Source organism: Mustela erminea, chromosome 10 (assembly GCF_009829155.1).
Source record: "Mustela erminea isolate mMusErm1 chromosome 10, mMusErm1.Pri, whole genome shotgun sequence".
Classification (NCBI taxonomy): Eukaryota; Metazoa; Chordata; class Mammalia; order Carnivora; family Mustelidae; genus Mustela; species Mustela erminea.
The window spans coordinates 38,614,037-38,635,075 of NC_045623.1; the positions used below are offsets into that span (position 1 = coordinate 38,614,037).

The window sequence follows — 21,039 nt, forward strand, 5'->3', positions numbered from 1 at the left end:
CTATCCTCAGCATCTTCTAGCTAACTGTTATTTCAGAATTTCAGATACCACTTACATCCCTTGTGCCCTTCCCCTTTCTCTTACTATTCATCTGCTGTAGGCATCTTCATTGCCAATTAGTACAGGGGAGCAAAAATTTAACAGTTTCAGCTCAGACTTCCCAAAGTTGAGAATGATAAGTCTATGAATTTCTGCTCATGCAGTCAGAGGTCCAAAACAAGTAGGGAGCAGACGAACATGAGTCTCTTACCATAAATCCTGAGAGGGAGAGATGACATGCCTGAGTCCTGTGTTGCCGCTCACTATAGTAGGTGTCAGGCTGGGTTTTAGTTTTATCTGTTTACATATTTATTTTGCAGCAGTTATTCTTTGCTAAGTAGATGTTGGTGGACAAAAGTTCTCCAAGGCTAAAATTGCTCCTTCAGCCATCACAATTCCTTTCATCAAGCGCTGTGGAATGTCCCTTTCTTGCCCTTATAGAAACAATGTTGTAAATTTTTGTATCTCCAGGAACACAAAACATAACACTCAGGACATAGGAACCTCATCAGCAAATGTTGAAAAAGTTTTGGATGAGTTTCCAACCAATGATCTCTAAAGCTAAGTATACCCTCAACCATGGCATTTGTCATTTTCCATGGCAACTTCAGTTTTACTAATAAAAACATTTTGGTAGAGAAGTGAGACACCACAGAACCTATAAGGACTTAAGGAAGGTTCTGGTGGATATTCCCAACAGAAGCTTCTTTTTAAACATGAGAATTTGGGGCCACATCTTTCTTTTTACTTGTGCTTTGCCTCTTGTCCCTTTTGTCCTTTCCTGCCCATAAGTCTATAAGCTGGGTATTCTCCCTGCCTCTTCCCCTCGCTTTTCTTTTCTGGCTAACTTTCTTGCCTTTCCCTCACTTCTGACCCACATTAGTTAAAAAAAATCATCTAGCTGGAATGTCTGTTTCCTTTCGCAACCCAGTTCACCATATTCCCTTCTCCTTTCTCCTTTGTTTAGGACTCCTATATTAATGGTAATCACATTTGGCTTTACAGAATCCCTGTTCTCTTTTGCAATGCTCAAGTTCAGGAAGTTCCCAAGTTACAACACAATAATGTTTCCCCAGTGCCTTTGCTAGTAAGTTGTTTGGAACCTGGAAAAATTTTCCAGCAAAAGAAGGCTTTAACCGGTGTTTACAGTTGCTCGTTTGTAGTTACAACAACTTACTCAACATACTACACGTTAGCAGTGTCTGAGTGCTGGTGGTTGCGAATTTTTGTGTTCGCCCGGTTGCCCTTTCAGCACTGTAGCTGTTGGGAGTTGAGCTGTTCACTCCCCTCACCTTGTTCTCATATATCATCTGCCACATTTTTCCTTGTCCCAGTAAACAGGATCTTTCTTTAGCACTAGCTCTGCAAGTTGTAGCCCTCCTATACCATTCATCTGTAGGACACTACAGGAATTTTCTGAACACCCAGGTGAAGCAACGAAAATTTCCACATGTCACTCAAGATTTATCCATATCCCTGTGAAAGTTGGAGGTGTAGCAGGATGTCATGCTCTCTGGGATGAGGTCCATCACGTAAGGAATAAAACATTAAAATATTATCTTCAGAGAAAGTTCCATTTCTTGGATGGTAGGGGGCAATTTACCATACAGTCCATGTCCTGGCATATGGTTCCTAGTTGACAGGAGGTCCTATTATCAACATTGAATGAACAAATGGCCAAGGGCTACAGCCAAACCTCTGGACACAGGCTCTTGGCCTTTCCTGAGGTTTTGAAGTGTAAGAAGGATCTCACTTCACAGTATTTTTCTCTGTGAAGTTATCAGAAAGTCGCAGCCTTTAGCATGTCTGTGACTTCATTTTGCTTTGCAAAGTTCAGAGAGAACAAAGTCTTGAGAACAGACATTGTTTCCCTCTGCATCTTTCTTTACCAAAGGTGGGTCAACTGAGTCTATTTCAGCTTTGAAAAACAAAGTAGCCGGAACTATTTACCCCAGGAGGTTAAACAGCCTCTCTCAAGAACTTGTAAATTTTTTTGGTTTTGTTTTTGTTTTTTAATATCTTGTTTCAACAAAAAGATGCCCAGGAAAGGCTCCAGGTCAGAAGCACATGAATATGCTTGCCCTCTGGGTGCTGCCTGCACCCTGGGAGAGCTTTAGGGTTCAAGTTTTAGAGCAAGCATTCAGCCTGGCAGTGAGCCTGCCTCCCCTGGGGGGTTGGGCCACACTTACCCGCAGCCCCTTCACACCTCTCCCAGGAGAGTGAGGAGAGAGGGACAGCGCTTTAATACCGCGCTCCGAGGTATGGCTCTGTGAGCCCCGTGGCTGCTCACGGTCCTTTAGTGGGTGCCATGTCCTGCTTCGGGCCTGCCACCCTCGTGGGGACCAGTTCCAGGCAGGTCAGCACCCACAGGAGCGCCCGGGCGCACAGATCCGTGCCTCGCCGGTGGGGGGCGCTCTCCCGTGGGAACGCTCGGACGTCTGGGGCAGGGCGGGGCAGGGCGGGGACGCGCCCCCTCGGCACCACCCCTCGCTCCGCCAAACTTTCCTTGGGCTCCGGGCGTGTCACAAGCCGCTGGATAGGAGGCGCGCCGCCGCCCGCCCGCCTTGTCCTCCACTGCCCCGTGCGCCCGGCCAGAGCCCGGCCTCCGGTCGCCTCATCGCGCTCGGCCCCGAGGGCATGCGGCAGCCGCAGGGGCCCCCGCTCCCGGGCTCGGTGGCGGGCGAGCGTGAGCGGTGAGTGCGGGCGCCGGACGCTGGGAGGGTTCCCGGAGCCCGGGCGGGCCGGGGCGCGCTTGGGGAGAGGCTGGGGCGCACCTCCGCCGGGCGGGAGCCGCGGCTCTCCAGGGTTGCCTGGCGGCCCGGCGGACGCCAAACCCACTCGGAGCACCTGGGACGAGACTCTCTGGGGGGCGCATGTTGCCCTCCCCCCACTGTTTTCCTTGGCGCGAGAAGCCACCGGGATGCCAGATCGGCGCTGCCCCGCGCGTGCTGTGTGGTGGACCGGGCGCCGGGATCGCGGCGCAGGCTCCCTCCGCTTTCGCCCAGGTGCTTCTTTTCCGAGCTCGGCCTTAACACCGGTCGACGGTTAACTGAGATTCTCCGGCGGAGCCCAGGGGTGTCACATTTTTCAGCCTCCATTTACGCCCGGTACGATGGTGTGTCCGGAGAAAAGCTGGATGTGTGCAAGGCATAAAGATTCCGGAAATAGAGATTATTAACCAACTGGTAACACTGTGGGGGTTGGTGCTTGTGAGTGAGCGAAGGTGCCCGCGATCCCCCCCACCAGCGACAGACAAAAGTGCTTTGTTCTGTAGCATTGTTACTTTATTGCATTCCCGCAGCAAGTTGCGACGACCCAAAATTGCTTAGAAGTTTCTCAACTTGTAATTTGAGTAGTGACGGTGAATATTGGAAACAATTTAGTCTTATTAAGGTAATCATTAAAACGGCCCTCAAAAGCGATTTTTAACCGAGTAATTTCCACGAAATGTGTTTCTGTAATTTGTTACTGTCTTTGCAACGCATTTCTCCCTTCTCACGCCTTTGCTGCCCAGAGTATTACCTGGTCTTGGAATGTTACTTTAGAAGTTCAGGTCCGCTTAGCTTTTCAAGGTTTAAGTCGGAGAATAAACTAAATGGCAGTTACAGACAGATAATCCCTTCTTTACCAATAGGTTATACGTCCATACACTGTCTGACATTTCATCAGTGCATGGAGTTTTCTGTTGCTAAGGAGAGTGGTTGAAGTTCCTAGTGAAGAATCCCTAGTTGCTAACCCTGCTTCCCCTAAGACATTTGTGTGGTCTGAGCCCAGTAAATAGAATTTTCCTTTTTTTTTTTTTTTCCCAATTGGAAGTCATAGTTAGAAACACACAACCTTGGTTCTGTTAACCTCATGCTTGTCTAAACAAACTAGACCATTCTAAAAAGAGCGGCAAACAAATCCTGCCAGCAAGGTTGATGTACTTGAGATAAGCTTCTAGAGTTGTCTCCTGTGCCTTGAGACTGTATGGACCTAGATCATATACTAGACATGTCCGATCTGGACAGAATTGATCCTGATTGTCACTACCATGTGACTAGGAAAGCAGATCATTTGGGCACATTCTTCTTATTTTTTTTATCATTAGCATTCCAAATTTCTGGCTTTGACTTAACTATAAATGACATGTCGTCTTCCCTAAATCTGACAAATGTGTAAACTGATACCAGCGTCTTTATATTAAATCAGATCTATTTTAGGTATCTGGTGGTTTTATAGGAGGTTTGATAGAACAGATCTGCGTATGTTTCCTGTCAATGAAGACTGAAATGAAAACAGTTAAGACATGTGATTGCTTTTTTGGGGTATGTTCCTCAGAACCTATTTGAGAGTCTATACATGCTCATGCTTTCTCTCATCTTTCCAAAACACACACACTTAGGGGGACAGATGCACACACAGCATTGTAGCCAGGCAGCAACCAAGACACACCCTCTCCAAGTCATATATACAGACCCACGGTGGGCTGCTTCTCCCTCAAGTTCTCCGTCTTTTTGACGCGGGGCAGAAATGCACCATAATTTAAGGCCAACGTCTTATTTCTTTGGGCTGGTGCAAGGGGAATCCTTGTAACTCAAATGGGAATTACTATAACTCAAATTACCTATTAGCCATTCCCCTTGGAGGATACATTAGTTCAGAATGCTTTCTTGTCTGTGATTAGACCCAACAGAGTGGTTAAGCCTGATTGCAAGCTTCTAAATGACAGAGCCCAGGCCCAGGGCATTATTAATGCAGTATAAGGAAAAGAGCAGGGCTTCACAGTCAGGCCAGCCTTTGTTCCAGGCCAGGCTTTGTGACCTTGCTTCATTTCTCTAAGCCTTAATTTCCTTGTCTGTAAAAATGAAGCTTATATCCACCTCCCAAGATTAGAAAAGAAAGGACTTAGCAGAGTCTCTGATATACATACAGGAAGTACTCCTTAAATGCTGGTTGCCATCTTTTCCTCCAAGATAAACTTTAAAATATTGGTATTTCTGTAAACATGGGTGCAAATGTACGTTGTTCTGGCAAGAGTGCAAATGTAGATCCCCACGGCGTAGGTGAGGCGACTTAGAGGTGTTGCCGTACTTGGCTTGCTTGCTCTCCCCAGTTTCCTGGCCCTTTTCTCTTCCCTCCGTCGTTCCTCCTGCAAGGACTGAGCCACCTCCTCTTTGGCCTTGCTGGTCCTTTGTTGCTCACGCTGGATTCTGCATGGCCGTGGAGGAGTCCCCTGGGACTTAGTCCCACTGTGGATGAGGAAGGTGGAGGTGAGAGGGGTGTGGCCCTGTCCGCAGAAGCCCCGAGACTTTGTGCTTTTATAATGCTGAATTAGAGAGGCCCTTGGAGCACAGCAGTCTGGGTTCTAGCCCCAGCCCTGCCTTTGTGAGTTCTTGTGACCGTGAATAAACCACGTGCTGTCCTTGAATCCGTTTTCCCATTTATACAGCAGGGATACTAATTCCTTTTCTGCCTACATGCGTGTGTGGTGCGTTCCATGAAATCATCTATGTGAAAGAGCTTTGCACCCAGAGAGGACTACATAAACATTGTGGGACACCCCAGGCAGGCTGCGTGGGGGTGGTCGGATGTCCGTGTGGGTGTTGGGTGGGCTCAACTGCCGCCCCTCCACACCTCTGTCTCCTGCCCTCTCACGTTGAAGCGGACTTCAGGGAGGAAATCCTGCCAGAGGTTGCGAAACTGCCCTATGGGGAATGCACAAGGAACAGAAGTTTCAGGACTGAGATGACCTAACCCTGTGTGATCGGAGGCACAGGGCAGAGTTCTGAAGAGACTATAATTCCCTTGTAGAATCACCTGTACTGTTTGCTCATCTCAGTGCTTAGTGGACAAAAACACAGAGCCGGCTCACCAGCCAGTGAGTCAGAAGAACGTGGTTGTGCAGTTGCTGGGCATTGGACAGGACTGCCTGATGCCACCTTCCCTGGCCTGTGCCTTCTTGCTAACTTGGGTCTTTAAGGTCCACCCTGCAAAGCACTAAACCAACACGGTGCATTTCCCTGCTGTAAACAATTAAGCTAATTATTTAATTTGAGTCTGAAAGATGTATTGCTCTCCTGGTGAGCCAGGAGAGTAGTACCCAGTGAGAGGAAGGTTTTGGTTTCCCGGGTGGCACCTATCTATCTTTGTTCCCCAGGCTGATGTCCTTCTCCTTATCCCTCATCCGTCTTTATCAGCTGACCCTTCCTGTGTGGTACCTGACACCTGTCCTCCAGTCCTGTCTGCCTCTTGCCATGAACTCCTCCTTTGCCTTGACCCCTGACATCACCAGTTCCCACAGACCTTGCCTCCCCTCCTCAGATGTGAATCATTCATACATCTTAGGCTGGGCCAGACTGGGTGTCACTCTGAAAACAACCTGCCCTGTACAGCCTGCTTCAGCCCTTCCTAAAGATGTTAGTCAGCCCCCTACTTACTCATCTGTTAGCCTGGTGGCTATATTATTCTCTGGGACATGAGGCTGGAGGTGCTGCTAGCTCTGGCCTTACCTTAGCCCCATGCAGATTCTGTGGTCTTCTCAGGGATGGCTTGGCAGGTGGCAGGGCTGGGTTGGAGGGCAGTTGAGCCCCTCCATAAACACCACCAATTTATCCAAAGGCCCTCTGAACAAACATGCTGTCTGAACGAAAGCAGTGGGCTTGCTTTGTAAATAAAGCTTTGAGGCTGCCCTGGACTCCCCTCACAGATAGGTGGCCCCAAAGCCCTTCCTCTACAGAAAGGGGTGCCTGGGTAGCTCAGTCAGTTAAACATCTGTCTTTGGCTCAAGTCATGATCCTGGGATCGAGTCCTGCATCAGGCTCCCTGCTCAGTACGGAGTCTGCTACTTCCTCTTACTCTGCCCCTCCTCCCCGCTTGTGCTATCTCAAATAAATACATAAAAATCTTTAAAGGACAAAAAAAGAAATTCTGGAGCTGCCCCCAGATAGAGTCAGACCTTATAAGTCAAAGGTGGGCAGTGGAGTCGGTCAGAGGCATTTTTTTCCCCAAAGAGAGCTAAAGAAATCCAAAGTTAAGCTCTTGGGGGTAACTAGTTGTTGAAGACAAAACAAGAGTTCAGATAGAGAACTCACTGACTCGTTTGCCTCCTGCCCTGGTTGATTTTTAATAGGTTAGTCCTTTGAATGGGGGCCTTTTCCCTAGACTAAACTGGAAATAATTATGACCTTTTTCTGTATCCCCATTGCATTTGCATTCGTCAGGGTTTTCCAAAGAAACAGAACTGATAGGCTATATATATAGAGAGATGTGTGAAGATGCTTATTAAAGGAGTTGGCTCATAGGGTCGTGGAGGCTGGGAAGCCCCTTAATGTGCCATCTGTAAGCTGGAGAACCAGGAAAGCGGGTCATGTCATTCAGTCTGTCTGAAGGTCTGAGAACCGGAAGCACTGATGTCCAAGGACAGGACGTGTGTCTCCCAGTTCAAGTGACAGGGCAAATTCGACCTTCTTCCTCTTTTTTGCTCTACTCAGGCTCTCAGTAGAAGATGCACCCACTCACATGGGTGAGGGCGATCTTCTTTAGTTAGTTCACCAGTTCCAAGTGCTAATTGCTTCTGGAAACACCCTCAGGGACACACCCAGAGAATATTTTACCAGCTACCTGTGCACCCCTTAACCCGGTTATGTTGACACACAAAATTGGTCATTGTGCCACCAAATCAGGAAGTTGACCATGGTGCCACTCTCTACGATCCAGTCTACAGAACCCCTTCCTAATTCATCAGTCATTCCCCCAATGCCCCAGTGTCTCTTTTCTTGCTTGTTCTAGGATCCGAGTTAGTTCCTCTGACTTACTCTGTTCCTAGGGTCCTTGCAGCTGTTCCTGGGTCTCACACTCTGTAGGTGGATTCCCCATCTGGGTCTGGCAGGTGTTTCTTCAGAACCAGACTCAGGTGCTTTGTCTTTGGTTTTCTCCTGCTCTTCTGGACACAGCACATTAGAAGGGGCTCCGTGTCAGACTGTCCTACCACAGGTGCCTTGAGCACCTGGGTATGTTGGTGTCGTCCAGATTCCCTCCCCTTAAATCCCCTTAAATCCGCCATTTTTCCCTTTGAAATTTCCTGGTGTTTGTGGGGAAGTACTCTGAGGTTATATGAATAGCCTGTTCCTCCTTAACCTCCGCCTGCCACCTTTACCATTCCTTGGAGGACTTCTGCCTGAATTACCCACCTCTCTGAAGGTTGCCACCTGATGCTTCTTTATTTCCATCACTCTATAGGCAGTGTTTACTCATTAGCATTATACTCTGAGGAAGAACTTTCTCCCTCGTGTATTTATTCATTTCTATTCGCATGTATTCATGGATTCCTTCTGTATTCGAAATGTTGACATCTGTTACCGTTATTATTTATTCTGATGCTCAATTTGTCCTCATTTGGCCAGGGGAAGTCCCTCTAAGCTGGCTCCTGGGTCCTTTTGATATTCCCCTTATTCGTCAAACATTTAAAATGCCTTTTTTTTTCTTTTATTTTAATTACTTATTTGAGAGAGAGAGAGAAAACAAGAGAGAGAGAGCGCCCAAGAAGAGGGAGGGGCAGGCAGAGGGAGAAGCAGGCTCGCCGCTGAGCAGGGAGCCCAATGCCATGCTGGGCTCAACCCCAGGCTCCTGAGATCATGACTTGAGCTGAAGGCAGACACTTACCCACTGAACCACCCAGGTGCTTCTCACTGAGCATTTAAAAATTTTCTGGCACCACAAGATATTCCAGGCTTCTGTTCTACATTCCCTGACCTAGTCAGTCTCCCTTCTAGTAAAGAATGATATTATAAAGATATGGAAGGTTGATGTGCCCATTGTGTCTGGAGTGTCATTGCTTTAGACCTCTCAGGGGACAGAGGTAGGAAATACACGTATATATGTATATGCACGTGAACGTTTATAAATCTTTCCACAGAAGGCTATGTATTATGAAATCATGAATTCATAACAAATGCCTCCAACTCCAGTCCAATGCCCAGAAATCTTTCTATTCTCACCCCTTTATATCTTTGTACATACCTTCTCTGGCAGTAGGAAGCTTGTAGCCCATTATTCTTAATCTTTTTACTTTTATTTTACCTTTTTTCCCCTGTTCTACTCACGCTAGCCTGTCTTGAAACCAGAGGCCATCTGGCCTCCCCTGTACCTGGTTCTGTCACGCTGCCTCTTCTTCTCAGCTGCCCGGCCCCCTCACCGCCCCCCCAATCCCCGCCCTGCCCCGACCTGCCCCAGGGCCTCGGGCCTCTCTGCGCCTTTGTGAGAGGCCTGCGGTCTCCTTGGCTGTCCAGCCACAGCCCAGGCTTTCATGCCTCTCCCACTCTGCCTCCCATCACACCTGCTTCTCATCCGCGAGCTGACCCTGGGGAAGGAAGAGAGGGGAAGGCAGAGGAAGAGGGGAGGGTGGGAATGGAAAGAAAGCACAGATAGAAATAGTATATATATAAAGCTCTTAATGCGTGTGGACCCCTGGCTCCCCCCACAAGCTGTATCCCTCCACGTTCTCACCCACGCCGTCTGCAGATGCCGTTTCCCTAGACCCTTGCCAGCACTATTTCTGTCACCTGTTTAGCCACCCCTCTGCTAGCACCTCACTTTTGTCTCTCTGCTAGCTCACACCATAGTCACCCTGCCGCACTGTGACACTCTGGAGTTGTCACCTTGACCCTTTAGATTCGGCTTTCTCAAGCTTGGCACCGCCGACATCTTGGGCTCCATAATTCTTGGTGGTGGGGCCCGTCCTGTGCCTGGTAGCACGTGTAGCAGCCCCCCTGGCCTCCACCCACCGGATGCCCATAGCACCCCCGGCTGGGTCTAACACATGTGTCTCCAGGTACTTTGAGATGTCCTGGGGCAAGGGTGTGTGGAGGATGAGCCCTGGTTGAGCGCCTGCTGCTCTAGATGATGAGCTTCCCAGGGGCATTTTCCATCTTTGAAATGTTTGCACATCTCTTGTCTCTCTCTCCTGCATAGAATGAACACTAAGGAAATGTTAGCTGGACACGGATGAGAGGGATCCATGGTGGAGTAGTGTTCCCCAGAAAAGGACCAGTGGAGCTCACCCATCACGTAGTTGGAACTTGTCACATATGCAAATTCCATCAATACTCAACAAAGGGAAAAGAAAAGAATGTCAGCAAGGCTAGGTCATTACTCGTCTTTCTTAGTTAATTTCCTTAGTCTAATTTCCTTAGTCTAATTTCTTATAAGTCAGGTAGTTGAATTCTGTGGTCTAGTTCAACTGATAGACTGTGCTGTTGATGGGGAAAGCAAAATGCTTTTAGAGAAGGCCTTTCTTCAGTTAGATTGTTCAGGGTGGTAGAGGTCAGCCCAGTTGCTTGTTCTTCTGAATTTTCTCTGAAGGAGGCAAACTGAATCATCATTGCTATTTTTTGTTATGTATTTAGAGTTTTATTCTGTTGTTTTCATTGGATTATATGGACTTTTCCCCATAAACTTTTGCCAAAACTTCTAAGTGGGGATACACTTACAAATTTTATTGACATTTACTATAATCATATTATATTTCTTGTGGAATCCGTAAATGCTTGCAAAAAGCATTAATGTCGTTGTAAGAATAGATCTCCATTATTTCATTTCTCATGGGGGCATAGAATTAAATATGGGAAAAAGGGTTCCAGGGGTCAGTGTGGCCTAAGAGTCTGGGGGCCAGAAAGATGAGGGCTAGTGAGATTGTATCAGGCTGTCCCAGTTTTAGTTTTCTTCTCTGTAACATGGTGAAGACTACACTGTCCTCTCATGATGGGATCAAATGGGAAAAGAGGTGGGAACTTACTTTGACCACTGTTCAGTGGTATGTCAATGAATGTGTTTTGATGGATTATTCTAAGATCCAGACAGAGTGGCCTAGAGCAAGCATGGTAGTATAATTAGAATGTTTCAACCCAGCTGGCTAACCTCCTCTTACACATATTCATCTAAGTGTTTTCAGTGGTAGTGAAAAACACCAGTTCGTGACTCTGGACAGGGTGGTAGAGGAGATATAGCCTTGACTTTGGGCTTGTTATGTTGGTGACCCACCCATTCTGAGGGAGGGGAATCCTCTTCTGGTCTCCCCTTCCTAGAAGTCTCTGTTGAGACCCCCACTTCCTGTCCTATTGGGAACAAGGCAATTTACTGGACTCTTCTGACTCCTCTGGACTTGGAAGTGGGCTGAGGTCTTTACATTGGTTACTTCATTCATTTTGTCCTAATTACCCAATAACCTAACAATTTAGAACTTGTCTCCCTTTTACAGCAGAGAAAATTAAAGCTCAAAGAGGGTAAGTAGCTTTCCCAAGACCCTATTGATAATGACTGTAAAGGAATGTCAGATTTAAATCTGCCAACAGTCTTAGGAAGAAGATACTCTTATTATCCCTGTCTTAAAGATGAGGAAATTAAGACACAGAGAGATTAACTAACTTGCTGGTAAACAAGGCTTCTGACCTAGGCCGTGTCACTCCAGAGGCTGTGCTCCTTTGCATGGGGATGCCAAGTTTCCCCAAGACTATTTGTGGAAGAGACTGTCTTTACCCCACTGTGTCTTCTGGGCACCCTTGTTGAAGACCAGTGGACCATGTATGCATGGATTTGTTTCTGGGCTCTCCATTCTGTTTTTTTGGTTTCTATGTTTGTCTTTTTGCCAGTACTGTACTGTTTTAGTTACTGTACCTTTGTAATATGTTTTAAAATCAGGAAATATGTAGCCTCCAAATTTGTTCTTCTTTCTCAAGATTGTTTCAGCTTTTGGGGATCCTCTGCATTCTATATGCATTTTAGGATTTCTTTTTAAAGTGCCATTGAGATCTTTATAGGGCTAGTTCTGAATCTTTAAGTCACTTTGACTAGTATGGACATTTTGACAGAATTGAGTCTTACTAGCCACTAACATAGCATGTCTTTCTATTTATTTGTGTCTCCTTTAATTTCTTTCATTGATGTCTTGTAGTTTTCATTGTCTAAGTCTTTTGCCTCTTTGGTTAAGTTTATTTCTCAGTATTTTACTCTTTCTGATGTTATTGTGCATAGATTGTTTCTTTTTTTTTATTTTATTTTTTTTTAAAGATTTTATGTATTTATTTGACAGAGAGAAATCACAAGTAGATGGAGAGGCAGGCAGAGAGAGAGAGAGGGAAGCAGACTCCCTGCTGAGCAGAGAGCCCGATGCGGGACTCGATCCCAGGACCCTGAGATCATGACCTGAGCTGAAGGCAGTGGCTTAACCCACTGAGCCACCCAGGCGCCCCATCATAGATTGTTTCTTAACTTCCCTTTTGAATGGTTCATTGTTAGTGTATAGAAGTACAACTGATTTTTGTATGTTTATTTTATATCCTGCAACTTTACTGAATTCACTTATTAGATTTTTGTGCAGCCTTTAGGGTTTTCTCTATATAAGATTATGTCACCTGTGAACACACAATTCTACTTCTCCTTTTCCCATGTGGATCCCCTTTCACTCTTTGTCTTGCCTAATTATCCTGGCTAGAACTTGCAGTACTATGATGAACAGAAGTGGCCAGAGTGGGCATCCTTGCCTTGTTCCTGATCCTAGAGGAAAAACTCTTAGTTTCTGACTGCTGAGTCTGGTGTTTGTGTGGGAGCCATGCTTTTTTTTTTTTTTTTAGGATTTTATTTATTTATTTATTCGTCGGGGGTGGGGGTAGAGAGCACCCACAGTAGCCAGAGAGGCAGGCAGAGGCGGAGAGAGCGAAGCAGGCTCCCCACCCAGCAAGGAGCCCAATGTGGGACTTGATCCCAGGACCCTGGGATCATAACCTGAGCCGAAGGCTTAACCGACTGAGCCACCCAGGTGTCCCAGGGAGCCGTGTACTTTAACTGCTCTGCTCACCTGATTATCCGTTGGTGTCTGAAGCCAGACCCTGAGGTCTGTGTTCCTCTACCCCACCGTGCTGTCGCCGCTTTCCCTCCTCCGCCCCCTTCTGCATCCCTGCCTCTCTGCTTGGTGTCAAGCAGCAGCAGAAGGAAGTGGTAGTGCCTTCAGCTTAGTCACTGTGGCCCTGGGCCCACTCTCAGGCAGGGAGAAACTCCTTCCAACCGAAGTTATTTTAGTATTTTAGTCGTCCGTAGGATGAATTTGTCATTACTCCTTATTAGATGACGGTGTCAGAGCATGAACGGTTGAACTTCCAGAATGCCAGTTGTATATTCCACTGAATTTATTTTTTTTAAGATTTTATTTATTTATTTATTAGAGAGAGAGAGAGAGCGTGAGCATGAGAGGGAAGAGGTCAGAGGGAGAAGCAGACTCCCCACAGAGCAGGGATCCTGATGTGGGACTTGATCCCAGGACTCCAGGATCATGACCTGAGCCAAAGACAGTTGCCCAACCAACTCCATCCTCCACTGACTTTTTAAAAGAAGTGTTGAGCTACCTAACTTTCTTAGAAAGTACTATTTGCCATTTATTACTTCCTATGTGCTAGACATCTTGCTAATCACTCTATAAATACTGTTTTAATTCAGTCCTTCAACAATCCCAGTCATTGTAGTTAGGATGCCATTTTTATGGAGAAAGGGAAAGGCTCTGGCTGGATCTGCAGGTGTGCCAGGTCAAAGCCCTTGCTGAGTGTGACGAGCCTCCCTCTGACCCAAGGCCAGCTGATGCCAAAACTTCTGCTCCTTGACCCGGGTGCCCTTGCCCGCCCGGGTGTCATGGCCTGCTGTGCTTGCCTTGAGAGGGTTTAGTTTACCAGACTCCACAGGGCTAGCCTTTTCCTCTCTAACCTCTGTTTTCTCTGCCAGTGCTGAAATGTTCGTTTCTTTCTTTATTCTGACTAGCTGGCATCTGCTATCTCATAGAAGAGGAGAAATGAGAAAACCACATAAAAATAAAACTCTCCCTCTGAAACAAATAATACATCATATATTTATTTAAAAAATAATAAAATAAAACACACCAATATAAAAAAATAAAATAAAACAAACTCCCATTCAGAGGAACAGGAGACTGGTAGCAGTCACAGGCGCCTAGAAATAATAAAGCCTGCTGGGCAGGAATGAGAACCTCTCGGCCCCGGCAGCGGAGGCATTCTGTGGCTGGTCCCTGCTTCTGCTCTCTGGGAGAGGCCTCCCGAGGACCCTGACCTTGACTTTGTTTCCTGTGAAGCTCTTCCTGTCCATTCCCCTCTGCAGCCATATCTGAAATGAGTGTGGGAGAAGGTGTGCACCTTGGGGGAGAGTGAGCAGGGGCCTTTCCAGGCCCAGCTGTGACTTCTTTGGCAACATAATAACCTTAAGAAGTTCCCAGTCTTTCCCATCTGTTTGGTTCTAGTCAGTCCCACTCAACAGTCACCCCATTCACATTTCATTCTGGACCAAGTTCTTTTTTTTTTTTTTTTAATTTATTATTTGACAGACAGAGATCACAAGTAGGCAGAGAGGCAGGCAGAGAGAGAGGAGGAAGAAGGCTCCCTGCTGAACAAAGAACCCGATGCGGGGCTCGATCCCAGGACCCTGGGATCATGACCTGAACCGAAGGCAGCGGCTTTAACCCACTGAGCCACCCAGGCACCCTGCTGGACCAAGTTCTTAAGCTTGTCTGACTTCCCAGCTTTTGTGCTTGGCCCACCTCTGTCGTCCCTGTCCTTCGATCCCCACCTTGAAGTCCTCCAAAACATGGACTTAGGCAGGAAAGTGCCCCTTTCTGTGGATCTTTACTCGAAGCCTGTGGTCCTTGGCTTCTCTGCAACATCTTCTTGAGAGGCCTTCAAGAAAGGCTGTGCGTGGTGATACTACCTTCTGTTCTTTGGGGTCCCGGCAGTTAACTTCTCTCATCTCATCTCCAGATACTGTCTGTTCCTTTGCCTCTTTGCTTACAAACTTAAAACAACAGTTCTTCCCTGAGCTCATCTCTTTCTTGTAAGGCTTTGCTGAGAGCTGCAAGGAAGGAGCAGCCAGTGCATGTTCCCATTCTGTTTCCTGCCAGTACCTTCACCTGCAGCTGCAGGCTTCTTGGGCAGAGTTCCCAAAGCACAGTGGCTTGACCAAGGCAGAAGTTTACTTCTCTGTCTTGCTCACAGTCCTGAGGTGAGTGGTTCGGGTTTGAAGGGTCCCTTTCATCTCGTTTTTCCACCATCCACTAGGGCAGTGCTTCTCAAACTCTCATTGTTTATAGACTGGTTTTCTTTATTTCCAGTACCGCAAAGACCAGTAGCTGTGGTTTATACTCCTCTGATCATGCACTTTGTCTTTCGCAGTAATGTCAAAGTGCTGTAAACTTTCCTAGGTGTTTATTTGCAATTTCGGTGCTTATCTCCTCATTGATAGAAACTTGCCCATGAACTACGCGGAACTGTGCTCCTCTAGGGCTTGGCCCTGCTGGAAAAGCTGAATGCAGAATGTCAGGCCAGCCCTACTCCAACTTGCAGGAGAGTGAAGAGCATGGAGGGGCACACATGATGTGTTTTAGGGTTAACCTAGAAGTAGCGAATGTTTATGTTCACGAATTCCACTGCAGAAACTTAGCCTCAAGGAGGCTAGGGAATGGAGTTTGTTGCAATTGGAAAACAATTTGGTAGTCTGTGCCATAGAACAGAAAAGCTAAATATAGATACAAAAAAATAATCCTGAGAGAAGTGGCAGGGCAATATACAATTATGCGCCAATGAGTTAGCAGAACGAGTTCAGTGTCGTACCAGGCAGAACAGGACTTCTGAGAAATGGAGTCAAAGGTCCTGTTAGCCCTTTTTTGCAGTCTGAGGGTCAGAGGCCTGCTGCAATGTATGGTTAATAAGGGGGAGTTCACTTGAGAAGAGGCTGAGAACCATTCTCGGGGGGAAGCCCAGCAAGGATATAGTTTGGTTTGGAGCTGGGTTAGAATCTCCAAGAGCACATCCAGAGGGCTGGAGCAGGAGCAGATCGAGAGCCCAGAACACTATAGCAGTGAGGACCCGGTGGAGCATCAGGGAGAGGGCCTCTACTAGTCTCCCTGGGCCTAAGCCAAACACCCAAGGTCCTGGCCAGCATGAGCGGGACAAAGGCTGTCCCATTCCAAACCTCTCTGCTAACTTCCAAATGCTGGACTACAAGCAAGGAGTGAGGCTTGACACCATCATTCTAGCTCCCTACCTTGAAAACTTGGTGTTTAAACCTATGACTTTATTCTTTTAAAATATTTTATTTATTTCTTTAGCCAAGAGAGAGAGCACATGCAGGGGAAATGACAGACAGAGGGAGAAGCAGGCTCCCTGCTGAGCAGAGAGCCCGATGCGGGGCTCGATCCTAGGACGCTGGGATCATGACTTGAGCCGAAGGCAGTTGCTTAACCGACTGAGCCACCCAGGCATCCTGAAGCCTCCAACTTCATTTTTTATTATGGTCTCATTATCTCCAAGGGCCGAAAGGAGGGACGTTGCGAGTTTCAACCTACATACGCACTATGTTTAGGGTGACTTTCTTCTCCTTTATCTTGAAGGCAGTCTGGGAGCTTAGCCTGGCGGGGTGTGAGAGATGTTGGGGCTTGAGAGAGTCGATCAGAAGTCATCCACAGAGAGGGAATAATGTAATTAGGTAATATGTAATGTAATGTAATAATGTAAGCAATCGTAGTGCTGGAGGAGGGAAGTTTAAAGGGAAGAGAAGAGGAGGCTGAGGACCAGTGTGGGAGTGTATACACGGCAGGGCTGGTGGGAGAACGGGACAGAGACACTGAGGACAGCGGGAAGACACTAGGAAAGGATAGAGTCCCCGAGGCTCAGGTGGGGAGTTTCAAGAAGGGAATAACTGTCTGTCAGCTCCACAGTGAAGCAACGGGAAAGAGGACTGGAAACAGAGCATTTGGGGATTAATAGAAGAGGAACGCATTTTTATTTTGTGCTGATTACAAGCTAGTATCTTTTTGTGTTTCACAGGACAGGGACAGGGAGACAGGATACCAGCTGTGTATGTAATAAGTTTGGAGCCAGTGTCAGGACGAATAGGCAGTCAAGCGTGCTGAATGCCATAGAAGAAGCACCGAGCTTTTCTCAGCCACGTTTCTTGAAAGAATAGCCTGCGCTTTCTTTTTACTCCTGTTATCATTCAGCGTGATGGGACGGAGTTTCCACTGCCTTTACTCCCCACCGGCTAACTGAAACTAACCAGCGCAGGAACCGAACATTTATTGGGTATCCGCTCAGTGCTCCTCTGTTGGTCATCAAGTGCACACATGTCAGTAAGAAACCGCCCCAGCCCTTGAGAAGCTCACAGTCTGGGCAGAAAGGCGGACTCTGGGTCGCAGATGCTCCTCCCATGCATGCTCAGGGGCGTTCTCCCCAACGGTGGCTAGAGCAGAGTCTGAAGCTAATGTGTGAAGAGTCAGTTAGGGCAAGTCAGGGTATACATATAGGAAGCTGAGATTTGTCTAAGTTCCAGAGTCATGGATGACCTCTGATCTCCCCCCAGCCTGTTTGGGTTCGTACTGGAGGGAGCAGGTGGAGGAGCAGGGGTGAAGAATGCTAGCGTAAGATGGAGCTACTATTGGGATAAGGACGAGCTTATTCCTGAAACATCCCCCACCCCACCCCACCCCTCCGTGCTTTGAGCCCCCCCAGCTTCTTGGCCTCTTCAGGGACTCTGTCTAAAGATCGCGTCTGCCTTTGTAGCGTCCCCAGAGCATCTGAGAGAGCAGCACCAATGCGGGATTTTCCCCAGCCGGCCATGCCATCAGCCCTGCCAGGGAAGGGTGGCTCGGTGGTGCCCCTACACATAGCCCTTGTGGGATGTCTGCACACTTTTGCCTCGAGTTAGGCCGCGCTGCTTGCTCAGCTTGGGTTGTCATTACCCCTGCCCCGCCCTGCCCTCCTCACAGGCATTATAAGGAAAAGGCTACTAATTCCTTCACCATACCATTGGGTTTCAAATCTGGCTAACCCTTAGGCAGAACTTAACACTTAAGTCTGAGTCATTTATCTCCATGGTATCTAAGACCAGCAACGCAGGCGGAGCTGGGGCCCATCCAGGATGGCGCAGAAGGACAGCAGTGATGTAGATTCCAGTGTGCTGGGATCTGGTGGAATCCAGCGGCATCACCTATATTTTATAGAACCCCTCTTACTTTGGGTAAATCACCTACTGAGTAAATCACTCACCGCATGTAGAGAAATTTAGTAGGTTCCGGTGCAGGTATGGGACACTGAGGACATCAAAGGAATGGTGATACTGGTCCATGCCTTCAGGAGTATGATTTATTCCTCTTTCCTCCTCTGGGAGTTGTTATATTCACACCCAAGAAATGTCACAGTGTAAATATAACTAAAAGATTTAAGAAAACCCATAACATATTAAACCCTTGAAAATGCCACTTTTTGTTGTATTACAGTACACTGGAAATGGCATCTGTATTATCAGTGTTCCACAAGAAACACAAGATACGGTCAAACTGGTAACTGGAGCTGGAGGAGGGGGACGGTAACTTGGTCCGTGAGGGAAGGGCAGAGTTCACAGAAGCCAACAAGAGATGGCACAGTGTCAACCGAGAGCTGGGAATAGCAAGGAGCAGTTAGCACCCCTCAACCTGAAAGCCGGGGGTGGGGAAGACGAGGCTGCCTGCGTGGGGAGGCCGGCTTACAGGGGCTAGCCTGGTCCATCCAGAGCAGCCCAGCAGGGAGGGAGCAAGGAAAATCAGTGTCCCAGCCTGGGCCTCCTGCCACCTGATCTCTTGCTGTCCCTCTCAGTGGCAGGAGCTGGAGGACAAGGCCCGCTGACGCAGTCCTGCAGGGTAGGGAGCGCTGGGAGAAGGGTGGAAAGGGGAGTTGGAGGGCGAAGGGGCCAGTGGTTGAGGTCAGGCCCAGCACTCAGATGCCTTTATCTACATTTCCATGACCTGGCCACCTTGACTCAGACGCGCCCTTTTACGTTGGGGCAGGCACAGGGTGGGAGAGGGGGGCAGGCTGGGGAGGGCTGTGAGCCTCCCACTTTGCTGATGAATCCTGCTTCCTGACCAAGGTCCAGGACTCCTGCTGGAGGCCCTGTGACTTGTTCTTTTAGCTGTAGCGTTTCTCTCCTGCAGAATCTCAGAAGCCTTGTTTACAACAGTGGTTTCCTATCGAGGCCACATGCTTTGAAAATACGATTTCCCTTTCTCTGCACTTGTAGGGTTTAGTCACGCACTGACCTGGGCTGCTGTGGTCTCCAGACGCATGGAGATGTCACTTCAGATCACCGTGGACCCATCTCTGCTAACAGTGTGGGATTGTTGGGAGCAAATGGTGTTGAGCAAGAGGCTCTTCAATATCCTTTTTAGGACTGGAGGCAGGGGACAAGGTCATGAAATGGAATGAGCGAGGGAACGCAGTGCTATGGTTAGGTTAGAATGAAGGGTTGGGACCAAAATTTTGTCTGTTGTGGATTTTACATCTGAAGACACCTAATTTTCTTTTCACACAAAGTCCTTGCCGTAAGTAGGAATTCTGCGAAGTTTCTCAAAATACATTCTCACAGCGACCGAGTTCTTCCTACAAGAAGAATATCTTCTTCAGCTATAAATGTCCACGTTTTAAATTTTGGCACTTTCCTCCTTCAGAGAGTAAAGCCTGTGATTGCATAATGGTCTCAAGTTTATTAGCTATGCAGTAGAACATACATAGTCATATTCTGTGTAAACATCAATTTCAAGCATTATGATTAGCATCTTTACTTTTGAGAGGGTCAAAGGACAAAGTATATCTGTCGTCTTTCTAGCCTCCTGAGTTAGAGGAGATTAAAATTTTATAATAGATTAAGCAAACACAATTAAATATTTACATTATATTCAGATAAGTTATGTCAGGGAATCTGCTGATCGTATAAAACCTGTGTCTCCTTCGGTTTGGTTCTGGATGTTTTCCAGTAGGCTTTCCTGTTTAGTCATGAGGTTTAAGACGGACTTCAGTCATCGGTGACATCTGGGGAACAATATGTTTGTCCACGGTTGTTTATTAAACAAGTCCTCCCTCCCCACAGGCCTCCTCGACACCGCAGTGGCATGGTGACCCGTTTAGTGTGCAGAGCTCCAGCTGCCGGGCTCCCCTGTGGGTCACCACTTCGAGGCCGAGAAGGACTGGAGGCCCGGATGTTTGTCATTTCCCAGACACACCCCGAGGGTGCCTGCCCCTCCCCTGTGTGGCCACTTCCCAGGGGGCACTGGCTGTGTCGTGGAGACAGAGGGTCTCCATCTGTATGCCTGACTTCACCTTCCCTCCTTAAGAGACGGAGTAGCGTCCTGTTAGCAAAGTTGAGTTTAGCTTTCTTGAGAGAACTGATCTAGGGGTACGGAGATAGGGTATCAGATTTGTGCACTTAACAGCACCCCTAAGTCAACATATTAGCCTTACCCGATGACAACAGAGGCTTTCCGCACTCTGTCCCAAACAATCTCCATTTACACCGAGCCCCAAACAAATCGCCTTTCGTCTGTATATTTTACCCTGACCGAGGATAGGGACAGTTTAGGAAACACGCGAGCTCTGTTTATCTTAAAATGACTGGAGTATCGTGAAGTTCATAACCTCTCCTCCTCTCTCTTTTAGATCTATTTTAGAATTTATTTATAGAGCAGTTTTATATTGACAGAAAAATCGAGCAGATTTCCAATGTTACACTTCCATGTTACACTTCCGTTCCTGCACACGGTATCTCCTATTATTTACATCTTCGTCGGTGTGGTACATCTGTTATCATTAGCAAATGGGTATTAGTATTATTAGCTAAAGTCCGTATTTTATTCAGACTTCCTAGTTTTCACCTAATGTCTCTTTTCTGTTCTGGGATCCAGGATACACATTGCATTTACAACTTGTATCTCTATCAGTTTCTCTTAGCTGTGACAGTTTCTCAGATTCTCCTTGGTTTCCAGAGCCTTGACAGTTTTTGAGGAGTCCTGGTCAGGAATTTTGCAGAATGCCACCCAGTTGGGAATTGTCTGAGGTTTTTCTCATGCTGAGCCTGTGGTTTTGGGTTTGGGGAAGGAAGATCACAGAGTAAAGTGCCATTCTTAATGTATATCAAGATTACAGATTGGCAACATGACTTATGACCACT

At 47.3% G+C, this 21,039-nt stretch overlaps 1 protein-coding gene across 2 annotated transcripts in view; it reads left to right on the plus strand.

The window, feature by feature from the left end:
* Positions 1–2,507: 2,507 nt before the first annotated feature.
* The window catches only part of LPAR3 (lysophosphatidic acid receptor 3), a 72,022-nt gene continuing 53,490 nt past the window's right edge, over positions 2,508–21,039 (plus strand). Inside the window, exon 1 of one of the 2 annotated variants that reach the window (XM_032301426.1) lies at positions 2,508–2,732. The gene's annotated coding sequence lies outside the window, so the exon portion shown is untranslated. The other variant, XM_032301427.1, reaches the window with a different exon arrangement.